This window comes from Sciurus vulgaris, assembly GCF_902686455.1.
Source record: "Sciurus vulgaris genome assembly, chromosome: 5".
In the NCBI taxonomy this organism is placed as follows: domain Eukaryota; kingdom Metazoa; phylum Chordata; class Mammalia; order Rodentia; family Sciuridae; genus Sciurus; species Sciurus vulgaris.
This window is the reverse complement of record NC_136465.1, coordinates 106,554,670-106,574,854: the sequence shown is the minus strand read 5'-3', so window position 1 is coordinate 106,574,854 and position 20,185 is coordinate 106,554,670. Positions and strand designations below refer to the sequence as shown.

At 35.0% G+C, this 20,185-nt stretch overlaps 1 long non-coding RNA gene across 1 annotated transcript; it reads left to right on the top strand.

Annotated features, from left to right (window-relative positions):
- Positions 1 to 6,421: 6,421 nt before the first annotated feature.
- Positions 6,422 to 17,365, top strand: LOC306662046. The gene is made up of 3 exons (XR_013764047.1): positions 6,422 to 6,474; positions 12,026 to 12,080; positions 17,337 to 17,365. It is a non-coding gene; the product is annotated as an uncharacterized lncRNA (long non-coding RNA).
- The last annotated feature ends 2,820 nt before the right edge of the window (positions 17,366 to 20,185 follow it).

Here is a 20,185-nt window from a genome sequence, read left to right as displayed (position 1 = left end):
ATGTATAAGGAATGGGCTCTACCAAATACTGAGTCTGGTGCATCTTAATCTCAAACTTAAACCTACAGAGCTGTGAGAATAAATTTCTGTTTACCAAAAATAAATAAATAAAACCCACTCAAAACCATTCAAGATAAGTGATTTTATCATGGAATAAGGAATAGCGAAGGATATCTTATTTCAAAAATAAGTTTTTTATCTATTTTGACATATGAATGGAATAACACTTTTGTAATAATAGACATTTTTGTGTGTGTATGTGGTGTCAGGTACTGAACCCAGGGCCTCACACACGCCAGGCAATCACTTAACCACTGAGCTACATCCCCAGCCCTAATAACACTTTTTTAAAAAGACAGAAGCCAAACAACCAACACATATCATGATTAGAAATATTTAAATTAATGTGAAGAATGCATTCCAAAGAAGAAAACTGTTAAAAAGAGATAGAATTATCTTTATCTCTTTGAGCAATATCAGAACTGGTTATCTGAAACCTAGTTTAGATTTTCCTAGGACTGGGTAGTCTTGTGCTCACCAGCCATTTTTACTTCCTGATTGACAAAGAAATTGTCATTCAGATTAATAATTAGTGGGAAAAATATTCTTAGAGACTTTAAAATAAAATGTGTAATTATACTTTTGTCAGTAAATGTTGCTATATAAGTCAATATGTAACCATTAATCTTCCTAACAGGTAAATGTCAACATTAACCATAGACCACTATTATGAGACCTTGAGATTTGGCCAGTATTGTTGATTCTCTCTTCTACTTTAAGTCTTTCTAGGCATTTCCTTATATGTTAACCTCTTCATTTATATAGCTCTCCTGAAAAGTGGCGGATCTGTTTAGCTTCTTCTGTGTTTCCCACAGCTATGCCAAAAGCCTGCAGTTAGACCACTATACTCATTTCTTTGCTGCCTGCTTGGCATATGGACAATATATTTTTGCTTTAGAACTATTCGACTATCTTCTCTTCACACAAGCCAAACTCAGCTTCAACTATGACAGCTTGGCCACATGCCAAGGTCTTGCTTTTAGTTATTCTTGCCTGGTTATTTACTATGAAGAATGTGTCACATGTAGTTAATTATGAAAATGTTACCAACTGTACAGAGTTAAAGCTGTGATAAATTTTAAAATGTGGCATTAGAGAATCTGTTCTTTGATTAAGACTAGAAAAAAATAGTTTGATAAGTTAGAATCAGATAGTAGAAAGTTAGGGCTTGTGAAAGAATTAACTAAATTACAATGGAGAATTTCTCATTTTGTGGTGCTTTTCATGTGTGATCCATACACCAGCCTCAAGAGTTAGATCTTTTTTGTAGCCCCATGTACAATTGAGAGCCTGGGAGGAAGACTAAATTACTTGTCCTAAGAAATATACTGAGTGAGTGGCACAGAGGATCTCAAACTCAGACACTTAACTTTTTCCCTGGCAATGTGCCTATCTGAGGAGTGAAAATAAAAATAATAGTAAAAGTGCAGAAAAACGGAGGGGAAGATGGTTCAGTTTTCACCCAGTCTCAAAATGTAAACCAGAAATATTATCTTTATTTCAGATTATTGTTAAAATGTATTTATTTTTGTGGGGAGTGGCGGGTGGTTTCAGATTTTTCTATCTATCTCTGTTAGATAATTTGGAAGAAGTAGAGGAGGATGAGAATGGAGAAAGGCAGTTTTAATAGAAGACAGGGATTTGCCTTGAAGGGGGTTGTGGCATTGCAATCAGGAAGATGCAGAAAGAGGACAGTGTGAGGTTTGAAAGTAATAAGAAGGAACTCAGATAAATTTAGACCATCTACTGTGGTAAAGGCCAGACAAGAAACCTGGCATGGAAGTAAGTCAAGACTAGGGTCAACAAAATGATACTGGGATTCAATTTTCTTTCCTGCCTCATTCATCTTATCCTGGTTCTGCTAGATGTTTAAAGTCATAGCTGAGAGCTAAGGTTACAGGCATGGTGGAGCACTTCTGTCCATGTCAGTTAATAGAAAAATCTGTTGCAGTGAAGATTGACAGGGCTGAACTGAGGTGGTAGGAGACCCGGCACTAGCTGCCTCTAGTACTTTGTTCTATCATTAATGGGAAACAGACATTAAAATACCAATTGAAAATGCTCAAATTTACTTCAGCCAGATATGTGAGGCACTCTTAATGGTATCCTTTCTTCTGTCCTTATGCTGTGACTGTGAATGAAGACACTTGCAAAGAAGGCACATCAGTTTTGCAAAACTCTCGACTAAATGAAGACTCACAGGAATTGAAATGAGTGAGCTCTGTCTTAGAACTGGGTTATATGCTAATGCACATACATATTTGTGTTTTTCAGGCCCATTCTTCACAGTGACCTAAAGGGCAGCTAGGCATTTTATGTAGGAAGAAAGAATTCTTTCTGACAATGGCCTCATATTTGGTGAAGAAATTTTACCTAAAATTGAAATGTAAGAAAGGAGTTACAGATTCTGTTTCAGTTTAATAACTTCATGTCCTTCAAAATGGAAAAAATTATTTACAAACCTGAGCTATACCTTTCCAAATAGAATAATCTTTCCACACAAATTTCTCCTCAGTCAGAGATTTTTCCTACTTAGAAAATTTTTGTTCCTTAATAACTTGTATCCATTTGATGAAAAGATGGGACCATTAGAGATAAAGCCAAACTAAAGAAAAAAGAATATAAATATTATTAAACAATGTGTTAAAATTGTTTTTAGAAAGATTGAAAATTTTTAAATAAACATACTAAATTCTATGGTTATGTTTTTCTCTAATTTCTTGGTGGACTAGATCATTAATCAGCAGGGTATAATTTATGAGATGAGTCAATAACTACCCATGGGAGATAATAATTTGTAGAAAAATAGCAGAAGTGCTTTGTTTGGGTGAATTCAACATATGCTTTTCTATTTTGTAAGTTTGCCCAACTTGATTGTAAATACTGCTTTCAGGGAATTTACCAGAAACATATATATTAAGTTTATAAATGGTTATTTTAATATAATAGCTGTCCCTTAATTTGAAGGGACATTTAGAATTTAAAATTTACTGTCAGTTTACAGTGAGGTAAACAACACTGCTTTACTGATCCAAGACAAGTGTTTGACAAATGTAAAAACTGCTCCTCATTTTTTTAAATCAAAGGACAAGTTAATTTAAATACTATCTGGTACTTGTGAAAGTCATAATTTTCTAACATCTGGGTCAGTATTCTCTTGGCCCGTATTCTGTACTTTCCGTTTAATTGTTGACTTGTAAATTCATGTGTAGTTTAAGTCAGTTCAAAGTAAAGGGAAAGCTTCAGGCAATTAGGTGGAGATTACAATTATGTTCTTATTTCCCATGTAGAAAGGGCCAATTGTGAAATGCTTCTAGAAAGAAACTATTCCAGTCTCTGAGCTGTGTATGAGGTTGAACTCCTGGTGGTTAGTTGGGTTGTCTTTGAAGGGTTTGAGAGAGACAGAGTAACATATATCTTATCAATCTTGTCATTTATCTTCTGAACTCTGAAAATTCTGATTTATCTTGAAAAGCAACAAAACAAAACAACAAACAGAGGAGATCCTTAAATTTTTAAAAGATGAGCAAAACAGAAGATTAAATTTGCAGCCATTTCCTTTTCTGGATTTTTTTTTTTTTCCGAGGATGATAATACAACTTCTCATCATGCATTTGAAATTACTTGAGATGTTTCAGTCAATGGAGGTGGAGTTGGCAGTAATTCTAATTGATTCTGACCCAGGCAAATTCATTAAATCAGAATTTCTGGTAACATACTAGCACATGTTAGATTTTATTTCTTAGACTATTTAAATTTTTGGTAATAAGTACTTCACAGTGAAATAGGATGCAATATTTAACCAACTTAAATGTCTCTTTAAAGCTTTAGTATAGGAGTTATGGATATGCAAATTATTTTACTAAATAAAAATATTATATATGTTAAAAAGTTGAACAGAACATCTATTTCAAAATATATTCAAATAATTATACTTTGTGTGTGTAAGCCATAATTTTTTTTTTAGATTTTTCTGAAGTTATTAGCTTTTTAATGCTATATGCATCTATAATTTGGACACTCCTTGGGCCCTTGAAGGAAAGATAAGAAATTGTCAGAAAAGGAAGGATCCAAACAGGCAGAAACACACTGATTAGAAAGCCAGAAGAGATTATTGTCAAGGTTGTCAAAGGAGTACTGTTTCAAGAAGCAGTCCATGTTGACAGTGTTAAATGCAGCAGAAAAGTCCAGTAAAACAAAGACTAAAAAGCTCCCATTGCGTTTGGCAATTGGGAATTCATTGGAGAAATTTCCAAGAGCACTTTGATTAGAATAGTATGGTGGGAAATCGGATTGCTGAGGCTGAAAGAGAAAATGCAAATTGAAAAATTAAAGACAAAAGAGCAGTTTAATTTTTAAAGTCCTGATGGTTAGGGAAGGGGGATAGAGTGGCAGAGGAAACAGCAGGGGTGGGGGAGAGTCCTGAGGAAGAAAGTTGATGGAACATGCCTACATGAACAGGGTCAGCCATGGTCAGGGGAGAAGAGGAAAGGCGTGAGAAGAGAAGCATCTAACATATGCTAGAATGCTACCAGAAATTCTGATTTAATGAATTTGCCTGTATCTGAATTAATTAGAATTACTGCCAACCTCACCTTCCACTGGTTAAAAAAAAAAAAAATTGAGTCACACTAAGTAGTAATTTATTTGAATTCTGATTAAAATTCAAAATCAAAACAAGGTAAAAAGAAGTCTAAAAGTTACAAAATTGTATGCATCTTTAAAGTTCATGTTCATAATCCCACAAGGTATTTTAAAAATTGACTCCCATCATTCTTTTTCCTTACCAAATTTCATCAGTTGGGAAGTTGCTCTTCTTTGGAAATGTGTAAGATTGCTATTCTTTCTTAAATATTTGATGGAATTCACTAATATACAACTTTGATTAGATTTTTCTAGGTGCATTCTTTTCCTTGTGTATTCTTCATTGTTTTAAATATATTTGTCTGTTTCTTCTTTTAGTTTTTAATCAAATATCACTTTATATAGTTTGGGGCTATACTATTACATGCATACTTCCTGGTGGGTTGACGCTACCATAATGAAATTTTTCTTTCTATCTGGAGCAATGCCTCTGTCTTGAGGTTTACCTTCACTGATACAGCTATTGCTATCAGCTATATCAAGTACAACTATTGCTATCTTTGCTTTTTAATTATTAATATTTACACAGTATAACTTTGTTAACTCAATGTGTTACTTAAATATGTATAGCTGACTTATTTTAATAATATGATTTTTAGCTGAGGTATTTAGGTTTTTTATATTAATGTAATTGTTGGTATATATAACAAATCTATTATTTCTTGTGTTTTATATTCCCTTTTCTCTCCTTCTTTCTCTAGAGTTAATCAAGAAATTTTTTTTAATCATTCTACTTTTTATATAATGTTTAATGTTTAGGAACCAAAAAGATAAGAAATTGTGCTCACTTTTTATTTAGTGATTTTATGCTTCCATGAAATCACATTTTTTGACCTTATTTAAAATAGATATTATAAAAACAAAGCTATTTGATTTGATCAGAATTTCTGAGAAGTTATTTCAGATGGTTTATTATAGCATTTGCTAGTATCTTCAGGTGCAATCAGTGAAGGTTGTTACCTGGAAATTTTCCAAGGCTTTTTTTTAAAAACAGGTAGCGAGTCATGACTGAAATGAAATAAGTAGGCTTACTCTTTGCTACTTCTTGTGAGTGAGAAGTGGTCATGATTAAATTTTATTGTTGCCAATTAATCATTAAGGTCGTGCTTCCTTTTATAGGAAAAATCTGCTTCAAATCAACAGGATAAAAAATAAGAAAATTAAGTTAAAATAGCTACTATGTAATTTTTTTTAAGTAAATAAAAATGGAATAATAAACTTATAACTATCACAACATGTAAAGGTTGTACTGCTCCTTTAAATATTCTGGTGGTATGTACACGATTGTTGTAAAGTGTTGAGTCTTGTTTTTGCTACTAAGTTAGATTAAGGAAAATGTGACAAATATAGAAGTGTTCTTTTGGTCCAATGCTTTTTCTATTAGACTCTAGGTAAATTCCTAAAAGTGTTTGTGCAGGGTAACTTAATGTCATTGCATTTCATAATTGTGCTTCATTCTGTCAATCTGCTTGAACAAGAGAAGGCAATTATGAAGTTAACCCTAATTTTGAAATTTTTTTTGTGAGTCCCTGAAATTTCAGTTTTTATTGAAGTCCTCCAATTCAGTTGATGCAAATTGAATTTGGGTTATTTTTCAAGCCTTTTCCCAACGGACTTTAAACTTGGCTTTAACTTCCTCACCTGTTAGTTAAAACTTCATAAAATATTTGCCTGTGGTTGTTTCTGTAAAGTGAAGTAACTCTAGTGTGTTTTACAGTTCCCCAGGAACCAGAAATGCTGCATCCTAAGGGAATTTTCATTCTATTCATGGTAAGAAAAGCAATGATGTAATATAGATTACTTACCCTCTTTCGTTTTTGTCTTGTTCTATCCTCAAATGAGACCAAACAACATAAATAGTCTTCTGGTATACGAGACATGTTAAGAATTGATAAAGTGGTACACCCTCCAAAAAAATTGATAAAGCAACCAGGTGTGGTGGTGCATGCATGTACCTGGGATTCCAGCTACTCTGGAGGCTGAGTCTAGGGGATCCAATTTTGAGACCATCATACACAACTTGGTACAAGCCAGTCTCAACAAGAAAAAGAACGTCTGAACAGTTGAATTGCTCAGTGGTGAAGTGCCCCTGGGGTTTAATCCCTAATACAAAAAGAAAAAAAAAAAAGATAAATCGGTCAGAACAAGGAGAAAATAGATATTCAAGTTATCTCTAAGCACAGAATACTTATGTAATAGTTATCTAAGTTTTCTAGCACTTACCATGTGCCAGACCTTGTACTAAATAAATATTTCAAAACGTCAATTCATTTTAAATCCCCTAACACTCCTAAGAGGTAGATACAAAATTATTATTACCCACATTTTACACACAGAGAATTTAGGCATTGCAAGCTGGGATTTAAATTCACACATCTGTGTTCTCAGCTACCCAGTTGCTCTGTCGCTCAGAAACTGATGATGAATTTGCTGCACTGTTTTAAGTTAAAATTAATGACCTGGTAGATTTCAGTCTTTAGAGTGAGTACTTTGAATATTACCAGTATGTAACATACTGACCTGTCTCTCTTATTAGATGGTAAGAAATAATGAGGACAGAACCATGATCTGATCCATCTTTGTATTCTCTAAATTTCTTAGCAAACAACAACATAAGCACTTAACATTTGGTTCTACAAGTAGAATCTTATTTGCAGATAAATGAATAATCCCAGTTACAAACCTTGCATTGCTGCTCCGTTACATCTCTAACTTCTCATAGTGCCTAATTTTCCAGCACATTGGCCCAAGGTAATTGACACCTCCAGAAGGTGACACTCCCATAGCCTACATGTCCAATGCACAGAATTTATGAACAAGAGCTTTGGCCCTATTCCACAAGTCAATATTCTTGGATTTAAGTCATATTCCTGATTGCACTTTATTATAGCAAGAAATTACAAATTAAAATGGGCAGAGGAAAAAGGCACATAGGGTAGAATCTAGGAGAGATAAGGTACAAACTTTCAGGTGCTCTCTCCCAATGGAATCATAAGACAGCAGACAGTACTTCATTCTCTCAGTTACACTGTGTGGCCAAACAGAAAAGTTCACTTGAGCATTGGTGTCCAGCACTGGGGGTCAGTCATATGGGCATGGAGCAACCCCATGACCAACCTTAGCTTCTCAGTCTACAGTTTCTCCAGGTCAAACAGATATGGAATGACTTAAGGAACCAGTAAACAAAAAGAGGTATTTATCATCAATTACATTATTTGTAGAAAGCTAATAATGTAATTGATGATAAATAATCAAACACAGGTATACAAAAACACTGTTATTAGGCAAGATATTTCAAGGGCTTACAGGTTATTTCCCAGGAGATCATCAAGGGCCAGTTTTGAAGACCTTTGAAATGTACAGGATTTGGAAAGCCCAGGCGTGAGTTAACCCTTTACTGCATATACATATTACTGTGCTCTAACCTCATCACTCTGGAATTCATTGAAACATAATACTCCTTGAAGTGGTATTATCAGGTAGAACCTTTTGAGAAGTGATTAAGTCTCAAAGGTTACACCTTTATGAAAGGATTTGTGCCCTTATGAAAGAAGTTGAAGAGAGCTTTCCAGTCCCTTTTGCCATATGAATTACCATTCTCTCTTTCTTCCATGTAAGGACACAGTAAAAGGTGCCATTGTAAAGCAGGGGTCAAAATCTCACTGGACCAATAAATGGATGGAGTTGGAGAACATCATGCTAAGTGAAATAAGCCAAGCCCAAAAAACCAAAGGATGAATGTTATCCCTGATAAGTGGAGAACGATATATAATGGGGATGGGGGCGTGGGGAGTGAGAGAAGAATGGGGGAATTTTAGATTATATAGAAGGAATGAGAGGGAGGGGGTATGAAAAATGGTGGAATGAGACAGACATCATTACCCTATGTACATGTATGATTACACGAATAGTACGAATCTACGTCATGTACAACCATAAAAATGAAATGATATACCCCATCTGTGTACAATGAATCAAAATGTAGTCTGTAAAAAATTAAAAGATAAAAAAAATCTCACTGGGCATTAAATCTGCTGATGCCTTGATCTTGGACTTATCAGCTTCTCGAATTGTAAGTAAAGAAACTTCTATTTTTCATAAAATAATCTATGGTAATTTTATTATAGTTGCCCAAATGAACTAATACAAACATACATGTAAATATATATAAATATACATATGTATATAGTTTTAAGATTTTTGTGAAAAAAATCATTGTGTTACCAATTTTAATTTTGCAAATAAATCTACTAACACTGCATTAAGGACTAGGGTTGTAGCTCAGTGGTAGAGCACTTGCTTAGCATGTGTGAGGCACTGGATTTGATCCTCCACACCACATAAAAATAAATAAATAAAATAAAGGTATTGTGTCCATCTACAATGAAAAATAAAATAAAAATTTTTTAAAAAGACCGTATTAAACTACCACCATCATTTCATAAAACAAAGATCATTTTACCAGCAAAACAATGTGGACGGACTCAGTACAGAATAAAAATGACCTCATCAGGAAAAAGTATTCATGCACACATATGCAAATATGCAACACTGTTCACAAATACTATTAATACATATAGATTTATAATATAAAAATTTATTTTATGGTTCTTCTTTATATAATTATTTCCTTGAAAATTGTTAATTTGGAATTCCATATTTGATTATATATCACAGAACTCATTCATCTAGCTTTTTGCTTTACTCTTATATTACTTTTTTATAACAATATAAAAAAATACTATTTCACTTAGATGTCATGTTCTGGGAAAACTTTGAAAGTCAAAGCAATGATTGCCCTTTGCCTTTGGCTGCAGTTTGGGTGGGCTGACCAGTGAGGACTGCAGGAATGCTCAAGGGTGCTCCTCTCCCTAAGCATAGTGAGCTTTGGTTAGGGAAGGACTACATACCAACTGCCTCCAGGAGAAACAGTCTAGGATGTATCTGAGAAGCATGGTTTGCATAAGACCATGGAGAAGTATTTGGAAACCCTTAAGCTGGCTGAACTTTTTGAGTCTTAATACATAATACCTGATTTGTGGAAATACAAGCTAGAATAATATGTGGATATTGCTTTCAAGGAGTCTGTGATATAGCTACAGAAATAAAACTGACAAATGAAACAATACAAAATATTTAAATGTAACTAAATGGATTAACTACATAGAGTTCAGAAGACCTTAGAATGACAGAAAACTTAAGATGTGAAATTCTGGCCATAGAAACTAGTAGGATTTGGAAATTCAGGAGAACAAAACTTTCCAAGTAGGAGGAAGAGCATGAACTGAAGCACAGAGAAGGGGAATGATGATAAGTCATGCCAGCACCAAGGGTGGTTGGGCCAGCTTAAGTGGAATTTGGTCTTAAAAATATAACAATATTGACTTCATAGAGAAGAAATAAGTCAGGGAGGTCTAGAAAGCTAGGCAATAAGTTGGACTGTAAGTGTGGTAAATATAGTGTACAGATTTTTGAGGAAGAGAGTGACTTTAATTTATTGAGCAAATACATATTGAGTGTTACTGTGTCAGACACTGTACACAGTACCTATAATGAGTGATTACTGTGTGATTTGTACTGTTACATGTTTAAGAACTGGCTCCCTGGGGAAAGTCCTGATTTAGAGTATTTGCTGATTTCAATGGCATACATACACCCAGAATGGACAATTTTAAGCTCTCCACATGACATCATTGAATGTGAAGTTTGAGAAGAAAGCTCATAGTCCTCTTTCTCCACCTGGTGTGAGCCTGCTGCAGCACACCACTGGATGATCCCAGCATTCATGAATCCTGGAAGTCATACCTTTGGAAGAATCCTCGAGTAGTATTGCAGAGGGTGACTTGGCAGAGGAAGGGGATAGCAGATGGAAGTTGTCTGCTATAAGCAGGCATAGAGCAATAAAAGCTACACTCCAGTGGTGGTTGTGCAAGTGAGAAGCAAAGTGTGGATAATGGAAATATTTTAAAGGAAGAAATAGTGAGATTTGTAAGAAAACTATGAGTGATTAAGGAAAAGTCAAAGATTGACTTCAGGACATTGAATTCAGTAGACAGGGAGGTTATTATTAGAAACAGAACTGTTGGTATGTTAGCTGTCCTAACTCACCACTCCCATAACCTTTCACCCCAGCAGCTGAGGTTCTTTCACTTCTTTTTTTGGCTTAATCCCATCTAAGTCTCTGAAACTAATCCTGGCCTATGCAAAGGAAGTTCTTAAAAAACTTTATGAGAGGCAGCTGTGTGATCAAATGAACTGAGTCCTGGGTTCGGGAACTAAAGCTTTGGTTGTAAATCCTTGCTCTCTAGTACTGTGACAAGGAGCAGTTTACTTTCAACCAGTAGCTCTCAGTTTCCTCATCTGAAAACATGTCATGACCATATTATACTTTAATAGACACTATCTCATTTAATCCTCAAAACAACTTGAACAGAAGACCAGTCAGGTATTATTAATGTCCCATATTACTCATGAGGAAAATGCAAGGCAAATGATCTTGATGAATTGTCTATAATTCAGCTAACTTTAGAAACAGGAATTCAGATGATATTTTGGCTACAAATATTAATGACGGTTTTGGTATTTTGAATCCTACCTATGTGCCAGGGATTTTACACCTGCTAAGTGATTTATCTATTTCACCTTGATTTTTCTTACAAGCACATTTTTCTTTTTGTTAATGTTTTTATTCGTGTATTACAACTATACATGGTAGTGGGGTTCATTGTGACATATTCATACATGCAAATAACATAATTTGTTTTAATACATCCTTATTTATAGAAACTGAGGTTTAGAATTTAGGTAAGTTGCCTATATGGAGATTCACTAAATACTGAAACCTATGCTTTCTCCTCAACATACTAGCTCTCTTCTAAGGGATGATAGATGTACAAAATGATCTAACAGAGGCAAAAATACTTTGTAAACATAACTCCACTGTGGAGTCCATGTTGTTATTGTTTTGGTATTATCTACCTTTTAAGTTAAATAACCAAATCTTGGATCTCGTTTGAAATTAATCACAAATATTACAAGAATGCAAAAAAGGTAAATAAATTTCAATCTACTCACTGTATTTTAATAAAACCATGGCTTTATTGCTCTGAAACTAAAGTATAAAATTGTATTTACTCATAACATATTTTAATCAAATAATTTTTATTAAAAGCTTGAGTACACAATTAGAATTTGGAAGTTAATATTATATTGATAATATAATCATAAATTTAAGGATATGCTATTTTGCACTTTAAAATGTGTACTAAAACTCTAACTCTAATTTTTTTATTATTTGAAGTTATTTTTGCTTTTCTTGGAGGTACAGAGGTGATCACGATTTAAGAAAATTTGGGAAACTCTCCAAAATTCAAGAAGTAAGTTTAAATAATGTGATTAGTAGATTATCAAGTTTGATTCCTTTCCAAGAAAGTATTTCTAGGTAATGCCTGAGGAGAATGCCATCTGACCAAACCCTATTCAAACCTCCAGGATGCAAAAACAAACCTATACTACTTTAGGAAATTATATTTCAGTTGCTTAATTATCAGTTTTTCCTAAAACTCTAATTAAACACGATTCCAACAAGTACATACACTTATAAGCTTATACAATTTATGAACTGACTTATAAAAATTATACATTACTGGAAAGAAGTCAGCAAGGTAAGTAAATTTCTTTTTCTTGGGATATTGGACAAAATTGCTCTTAGATTAGTGTCAAATTTAAAATGTATTCCCTGAAAATTCAATAATATCATACCAGTGCCTTTACTTAGAAATATTTGTTTTCATCACGGCACTGAAATAGCTTTACTAGGTCTATTTGGCTAGATTTAATGAAAGCTTCTGATAACTAAATAGAAAAGTGTTACTAAGGCATATTTTATTTCCTAGATACTGCTTGCAAAATGTTGCAAGATGAGAAAATCATTATAGTTTCAAGTTTTTCTGTGTGTTTGATCAAAATAGAAAGAAATGTTTTTAAAAGAACTAAATAGACTTCCACCTACTTGAAAATCAAGTACATTCAAAACACTCATTAAGGTATGTTATTGAGTTGTCCACATGATAGCAAAGAGATGCATTTCATGCTCTGCACTTGGAACAGGAAGAAGGTGGAAACCGTCACTGATCACTGGAGGAGAAATGTTTTATAGTAGAGAACTTTTAAAAAGACACAAAATGTGTTTACTCCAGACTCCTCTTCCATATGAAGGCTGCCCTCTACTGCAGAGTAGGGGGTCTTGGGGAAACATTTATAAAAGAGAAATGTGCAGACAGTGACCTCCTCATGATTTTGTGTGTGGAGCTTGGCCTCAGTATAATGCTCTTTATCCTGTTGGCTCACTTTTCTAAGCTAGCATTATGTGTGTACTTCTGGTTATTTTTCCATACATACATATTCTTCTTACATGTTCTTTAGTTGTTTCTGACAGTGAACAATTCTCTTACTTATTCAATAGATTACATCTGTCTAATATTAAAAAATCACTCCAGTGTCACAAAAACAACAGTACAGAAATCCTACAGAATGTTATCATTAAAAATAACCTAATTGTTCCATTTTCTATAATTCCTTTTGGGATTGCTTCAATCTAAGACTAAAGTCAACTTCTAAAATTATCGCTTTAACTTAAATTCTAAAATATTTCCTTAAGTAATATGTTCTTCAGAATTTAAACAAAAGAACACATGCAAGATATGTATTAGAGAGTCTGCTTGGAGTCAACAATGAGGAAAGGTTGTGAAGGGATCAATATTGCACAGAGAGAGAGAAGGTGAACTACCATGTGATATAATAAGGGTCTCATCTAGTCCTGAGGGAGCTCTGGACCTGGGCCGATCCTTCAAATTATCCCAAGTTGTGGCTAGGGAATGGACTTTATATTTCTACCTGGGTCAGTCATCAATGTGGCCTTGGAAGGAGACATGAGTACGGGAGGCAAATTTCTTAACACAAGGCATGCCCCCAAAAGAGGGCTGATGATTGAGGGCTATTTCAGGCCACATGTCCAGTGACTAGGAGAATAAGCCCTTCCTCCTTGAAAAACAAGCTGAATGTCTACAGCAACCATCTTTGATCTAATTTATCCTGACTTGATTTCATCTCCTTTCATACTTACTATGAATGAAGATAAGCAAGTGGCCTGTTACTTAGACACCATACCAATTTTGATTGGAGGTATTCCTAGAAAAAACAGATTTAGTGCAATTTTTCTTCAGTAACACACATGATTACATTCATAGTTGGATTGATACTTAGAAAACAGAAAAAATAAAAAAGAGAATAACATTTTAATGTATGCAATTCACTTTATCACCATAAACTATTATGGACTGATAAAAAATGGAGTAAGGTAGAGAGATATTTTTTACAAGATAAATTCTTGTAACCAAATGTCAAATGGTATTTTTCTTGTTTTCCTCAAATTTATGCTAAAACCAAAGCCAGGCATGGTGGCACATGCCTGTAATGCCAGTGGCTCAGGAGGCTGAGGCAGGAGGATTGTGAGTTCAAAGCCAGCCTCAGCAACTTAGTGAGGTCCTAAGTAACTCAGTGAGACCCTGTCTCTAAATAAATACAAAAAAGTGCTGGGGATGTTGCTCAGTGTGCAAGCACCCCTGGGTTCAATCTTCAGTACCAAAAAAAGATTATGCTAACACCAAAACTGAGAAGCAAAGTTTCTAGAATTTTTATATTTCATATTGAAGGAACTTCCAGAAGTCAGGCTAACCACTCTTTTGTAAGTCTTTCTTAATTGTAAAACTCACCCTCTCACCAACAACCACATTTACCCCCTCTCCTTCAAGTCAACATAAAAATAGACCCAACAGAGGACAAGAGTAATTAAATTTTGGAAATGATAGTGTCCATGAAGGGAATCTGAAGTGAGGGGGCTATTTCCAATCTGCCTATATCAAAGAGGAGTGATCTAAAATGATTGCTTAAGAAAGATTGAGGATTTAGATAGATAGGGAGACTGGAATTTTATTCGCCAGGTAGAAGTCAGTTACTCAGCAGTTTTGTTGCTTTAACTTTGGATCTTCTGAGCAGAGAAAGGGAGAACTGGAAGGAGATGTGAGGTTTACAAAAGTGTGAGACCTTCACTCTTACTTTTTGTTCTGGCATGCATACACGAGTTTCTCACAGAATAGATTTGCTCTTGGCCTATGTTGCTGATATCTCTTGTGTGTGAAAAGCCTCAGTAGCAAGAGGCTGCAGGCAGTCTTCCTTTGGTGGGGTCTGGAATATGAGGACAAGATAAAGGTGATTTGCTATGTTAGGGAACTTCTTCAGTGGTAAGTTTAAGTGGTTAGTGTTCTGAGGTCATTGACAGTTGACTCTGGGCAATGAAAGAGTGACCTCTTCAAAAGTCATGAAAGGTTTCAATAAGCCAGAAGCCATTCACTTCCTTCATTTTCCTTGGTTCAGAAAGCTGGACTAGAATGGGTAGTAATGCAGGCATTACCAGGAGATTTGATAGATTCAAAGTAGTCTCCTATTCTGCTGATTCCTACTTTGTCAATCAGAGTTGAGTCTACAGGTGTAAAGTTCTCCATGATTACAGTTGGAGAATGATTACCTGGGATTTTATAAAATTCTGCTTTACTAATACTGTATCTTGGAATGCCTAGTGAATAATTTTGTGCTCCAGTTTACTTAACTGTAATTTGATGGTAATAAGAATGCTATGTTACTGTGTTGTTGTGAAGTTTAAGTGCACATAGTTCTTACAGATTACTCAGCCTGGAGCCTGGAATATTTTTTGTCTTCAATAGTTGACATTAATGTTTACTAGTAATTAGTGCAGTCACAAACTTTTGTTTCATATTGAACTATGCTATGAATCTGTAAGTTCACATAATTGGGGCTCTGTTGACATCCTTCTCAACTTTTGCAAGTCAATTGAATCTGTTATCTGGAATCACAACCATTGGCTAAAGTCAAATCAAATTCCTGTGTTGCTGGGTGCAATAGTGCACACCTGTAATCCCAGCTTCTTTGGAGACTGAGGCAGGATGATTTCAACTTCAAGGTCAGCCTGGGAAACTTAGTGACACTCTGTCTTAAAAAACTTAAAAAGGGCTGGGGATGTTGCTCAGTGGTAGATTGACCCTGGGTTCTATCCCCCATACCATTAAAAAAAAAAAAACCTATCATTCATCGTCATTTTCTTTTCTAAGACACCAGTGGTTTCCAAAAATCATCTACTTAGTTGGGGAAGTTTCTAAAAACATGACTCTTCATATGTAACTCACAGAAATTCAGTAGATTTGGGGTAGAGTGCAGAAGTTAGTCTGTAAATCACACTTCCATAAACACTGACCTAGAATAGCACTGTAACATTCTGTTGGTGGTAATCCCTCATCTTCCAGCACCCACTTGAATATTGATGGCCTAGAATTGACAATTATTTATGGATCGTCTACTGTGTGCCAGGCACTTATATAAGTGTCAGCAATATGATTGTGAATAAGATAATCTGCCAGTCCTCAAGTAATTTCCAGTGTAAGAAGGCAACCTATTGTTCCACCTGCTGAGATTTCTGTTTCTTCCCCTCTGACCCAGTTAATGAGAATTCATGCTTATTATGGTTTCTTCCTGGACTTCCTTGGCTAGTTCAAATACCCAACTTATTTTCTCATAGTGCCATGTTTCTCTTTTGTACTCATTTTCATTCTATAACTTTACATTTTTCCTTATTTAATTATTTTTTTTCCACATTAGACAGCTTCTTGGCACATAATTTGTCTGTGTTTACTTACCCTTATATTCCACCGAGTATTCAGTAGTTATTGATTGAATGAACATAGTATGAAATAAGTTCAGTGATAAAAGCAAATGAAAAATAAGACAGAAAGAGGTACATAGGAAAGATAGTATAAATGGTCTTAGGAGACTGGAGAAACTTCCTCAGAGAAAATGCTACTGCAATCTGAACACAGAATAAAAGTGAGCCATGCAAATATATGGTGGGTCAAGAGTAATCTAGTAGGTGGTTTGGTGTATGAGACAGAGGCTTGAAAAATTTGGTTGCCAGGAGCATACAAATAATAATTGAAGCCATAGGTCTGAAGAATTTTGTACAGGTAGAGTGTAAGAGTGCATAGTATGGTAGGTTAAAAAAATGGTCAGAGGATAAATTTCTGAGGTTTTAAGAAATGTCATCATATCTTGAGTAAATCACTTCTTTTAATTTTAATATACCCTATTCTAACAGGAAACTGTCAGTATAACCAAAATCTTTAATGAGCAGTGGTCTTTACAGACATTTTTATGTTCTTATTTAACATGAAAAGTGTTTGAGAATTTGGTCAATAGTTTTACAAAATAAAAGGTGGAGCCCATTTCCAGGGAGCCAGAAAATGAAAGATTCCTAAACGTGTTGTGTGTAAACATTGTCTCCATTGGATCAAGTATAACTTTAAAATTCAAAATGTTCACAAACTCAGTGCAAGATGTGGGCCTGGTCTTGGTCCCTGTGTTCAAGTAATATTTGATATATAGATTTCAAAGTGTGGAATATCTAGGTAGTTAAGATCACTAAGAAAGATTTTTGCCTTCAATATCTAATCCGATAGAAATTAAATAAAGGCCTCACCCTATGCATGTGACTCCCTCCTCCCCAGTTCCCTAATTTGTTATCCATCAATCCATCTGCCTATCACCTCCCAAACTGCAGGGAGAGTATGAATGAAGATGATAAGATAAGTACAGGGATGGAGTCCTGAGGGAGGGGACTTGAACCTAGGTCCATGACCCCAGGAAAGCAAGCAAAACATAGGCTCTCTGAGCTCTGAAAGGGAACTAGAGGGTTCCTTCTGCAAAGCACTCTTCTGTAGTTCCCCTTCCAGTAGACTCTTTAGAGGTGTCACTATGTCATATATGAAAAGACTTCCTTGTGAATTAAAACCCTGTGTTAATTATGGTACCAGATATTTTCTAGGGTATTGAAGACCTGGTCTTTGGTCCCTGGAGCTAGTCCAGTTGTGTAGATAGTAACATGTAACCAAAGTGTTTCCTTTAACTAGAAGATTGCATGCAAACCTCTGAGCTGAATCTATCCTTATGTCTTAATAAAATCTTGAAATCCTTGGGATCATTTAAAAACAGTTTTAATGTGAAAATTTGGATTTCTAGTTTCTCTTAAAATATCAGAAAGTCTGGCAATCCTGGTCTAAACACTTCCTCATAGCAAAAACCAGTGTCATTGTAGGGAGCCATGGAGCAGCTGTCCCTTTTCAGGCGAGACAAACCTTCCAGGGCCCGCCACTCAGACAATACACCTGTCTGGCTAGCATCTGTGGGCTTATGAGCTTGTAATTTCTACATTGCTCTTCATGAACTGTAAATACCTTCTCCAGCTGTTCCCCAGTCTGCAGTATTTAAGCTCTTTCATGCATGAAGTCCAAAGGTCCAATCTATCTCTCTCCACCGCACTAACTAGTTCCTCCCTTTTATCATCCAGCTGTAAAAGAACCTGGGGGATTCCTTGTAGACCATATTGTACCAAGGAACTGACTCATTCCACACTTGAGTGAGTCAGCTTTTCAAAAAATTACTCAAAACAAAAAAGTGTTTTATCATATCCTCTGGCAGAACAATAGCATTACTAGCTGAACATTTACATACCTAAGGGAGGCCCCGTCAGTGATTGTCTGCAGAATAAGCAAAAATCTCTCTTTAAGGCTACTTATACTCTGCCTAGAATAATGAAGCCCAGGAGCCATACATCACTAAGAGACAAATGTGTCTTCATAAAATAAAGTTACAAATCTGTTCTCTCCTGGATAATGCCACTAATTCCTTGCTACACCTGTAAGGAGAGAACTGGAACACTGTGAGGAGGATATTTTGAAGATCTGAGCCTAATACTTGAAATTTAGTTCATAAACTTTAGTAGACTCATTGACCAGTTGGTATTAAAATACTGAATGTTTTCCCCAATGTTTTTCACTTATAAATATTAAAAACATATGGAATCTTGTCTGAAAACAGTAGCATTGAAAATTCTCGTAAAACTTAAAATACCTATATTCCAGCCTCATTTGTTATTGCGAGGTGAGGTGAGGTAGTCTTCCCCATTACCATTGGAAATACCAACTTGAAAGTATACAGGTCTTCTTAGTTCTTATTTCATAACATAATGTTCACAACAATAAAGCTGAGAGAGTCTTTAAAGATCATTCAATACAGCCAATGTATTTCGTTGTTGCCCATGAAATCCTTGACAGAGGTCATATGTTTTTCTCATATGTGGAAGCTAGAGAAGAAAGAGGAAAAGAAAGCAGGGGGCGGGAACCTCATGAAAATCAAAGGGAGATCAGTAGAGTAAAGGAATCAGGGGGTGGAAGGAGGGGAAGGAGGTGGGAAGCGTTGGCTAAGTTATATTGTTATATTGTGTGTATGTATGAGTATGTAACAACAAATCCCATCATCATTTACAACTATAATGCACCAATAAGAAATGTGGAAAGGGGGAAAAAAGGGAAAAAGAAACCCTTGACAGAAGTTTTAAAATCTAATCGTAGTCAATTCCTTCCCATTATGTTGGTAGGCTTTGATCTGGAGGATTCCTTATCTGTGGTGTACATAGGATGAATCAAAAATCATCCCCTTTCATCTCCTGAGCTTTGCCCTGCGAATCATTTGCTTGGCCCTGCTCCTTGTTAGATGATGACTGTTCCTCTCATTGGTTCCTGGTAAGGATTCTTTTTCCTTTGATGAACCAATTCCTTTATCCGATGCTACAAAAGGGTCCAGCAGATGTCACTTCACATTTGTCAAGTGTAAACCACATAATCTTTTTAGTATGGGATATTTTACAATCTCTTCCTGGGTCTTTCCTTTTAAAAACTTTAATTAATCCCCCAAAATTGTTAAATAATTGAACTACGTGATCAAGAGACATTGGGGAAACCTTGAGAAGAAACCACAAACTTTGTATCTCATTTCCATATACAGGCAATATTGTATGAATGATTTGGGATGGTTCACACAGTTGTCTGAATTTATAGTTTCAGAACTTACGGCAGCCACATTTTAAATTTAATCACCAGATTTACAAGATTTAGATATTTAAGTCACTATTTTAATGACACTGTAAGGTGGTATAAATATTGTAAGTTAATATTTCTATAAGGCAGTATTTAATAGTTACTGTTAAGTCAGTCTATCATGGTGGTAATAACAGACAGAAGTTGAAAAATATTTTTCCTTGACTGGGCATATTTCCATTATTCTGTCATTCCATATTTTATCTAAGTCCTTATTAAATAAGCTTAAAACCTGCAGTTAATACTTCACTCTAATTCTTTCCTAGGAGAATGTGTACTTTATTCATATATTCACAAGCAATGTAAAATATATATTTCCTAGAAAGCCACAAACATTTAAAAGAATTTTATAATTGAAAGTTTAAAATTGATTCTGCTTTTAAAATTATAGTAATCTGTTCCAAATATCATGTTCACTTCTT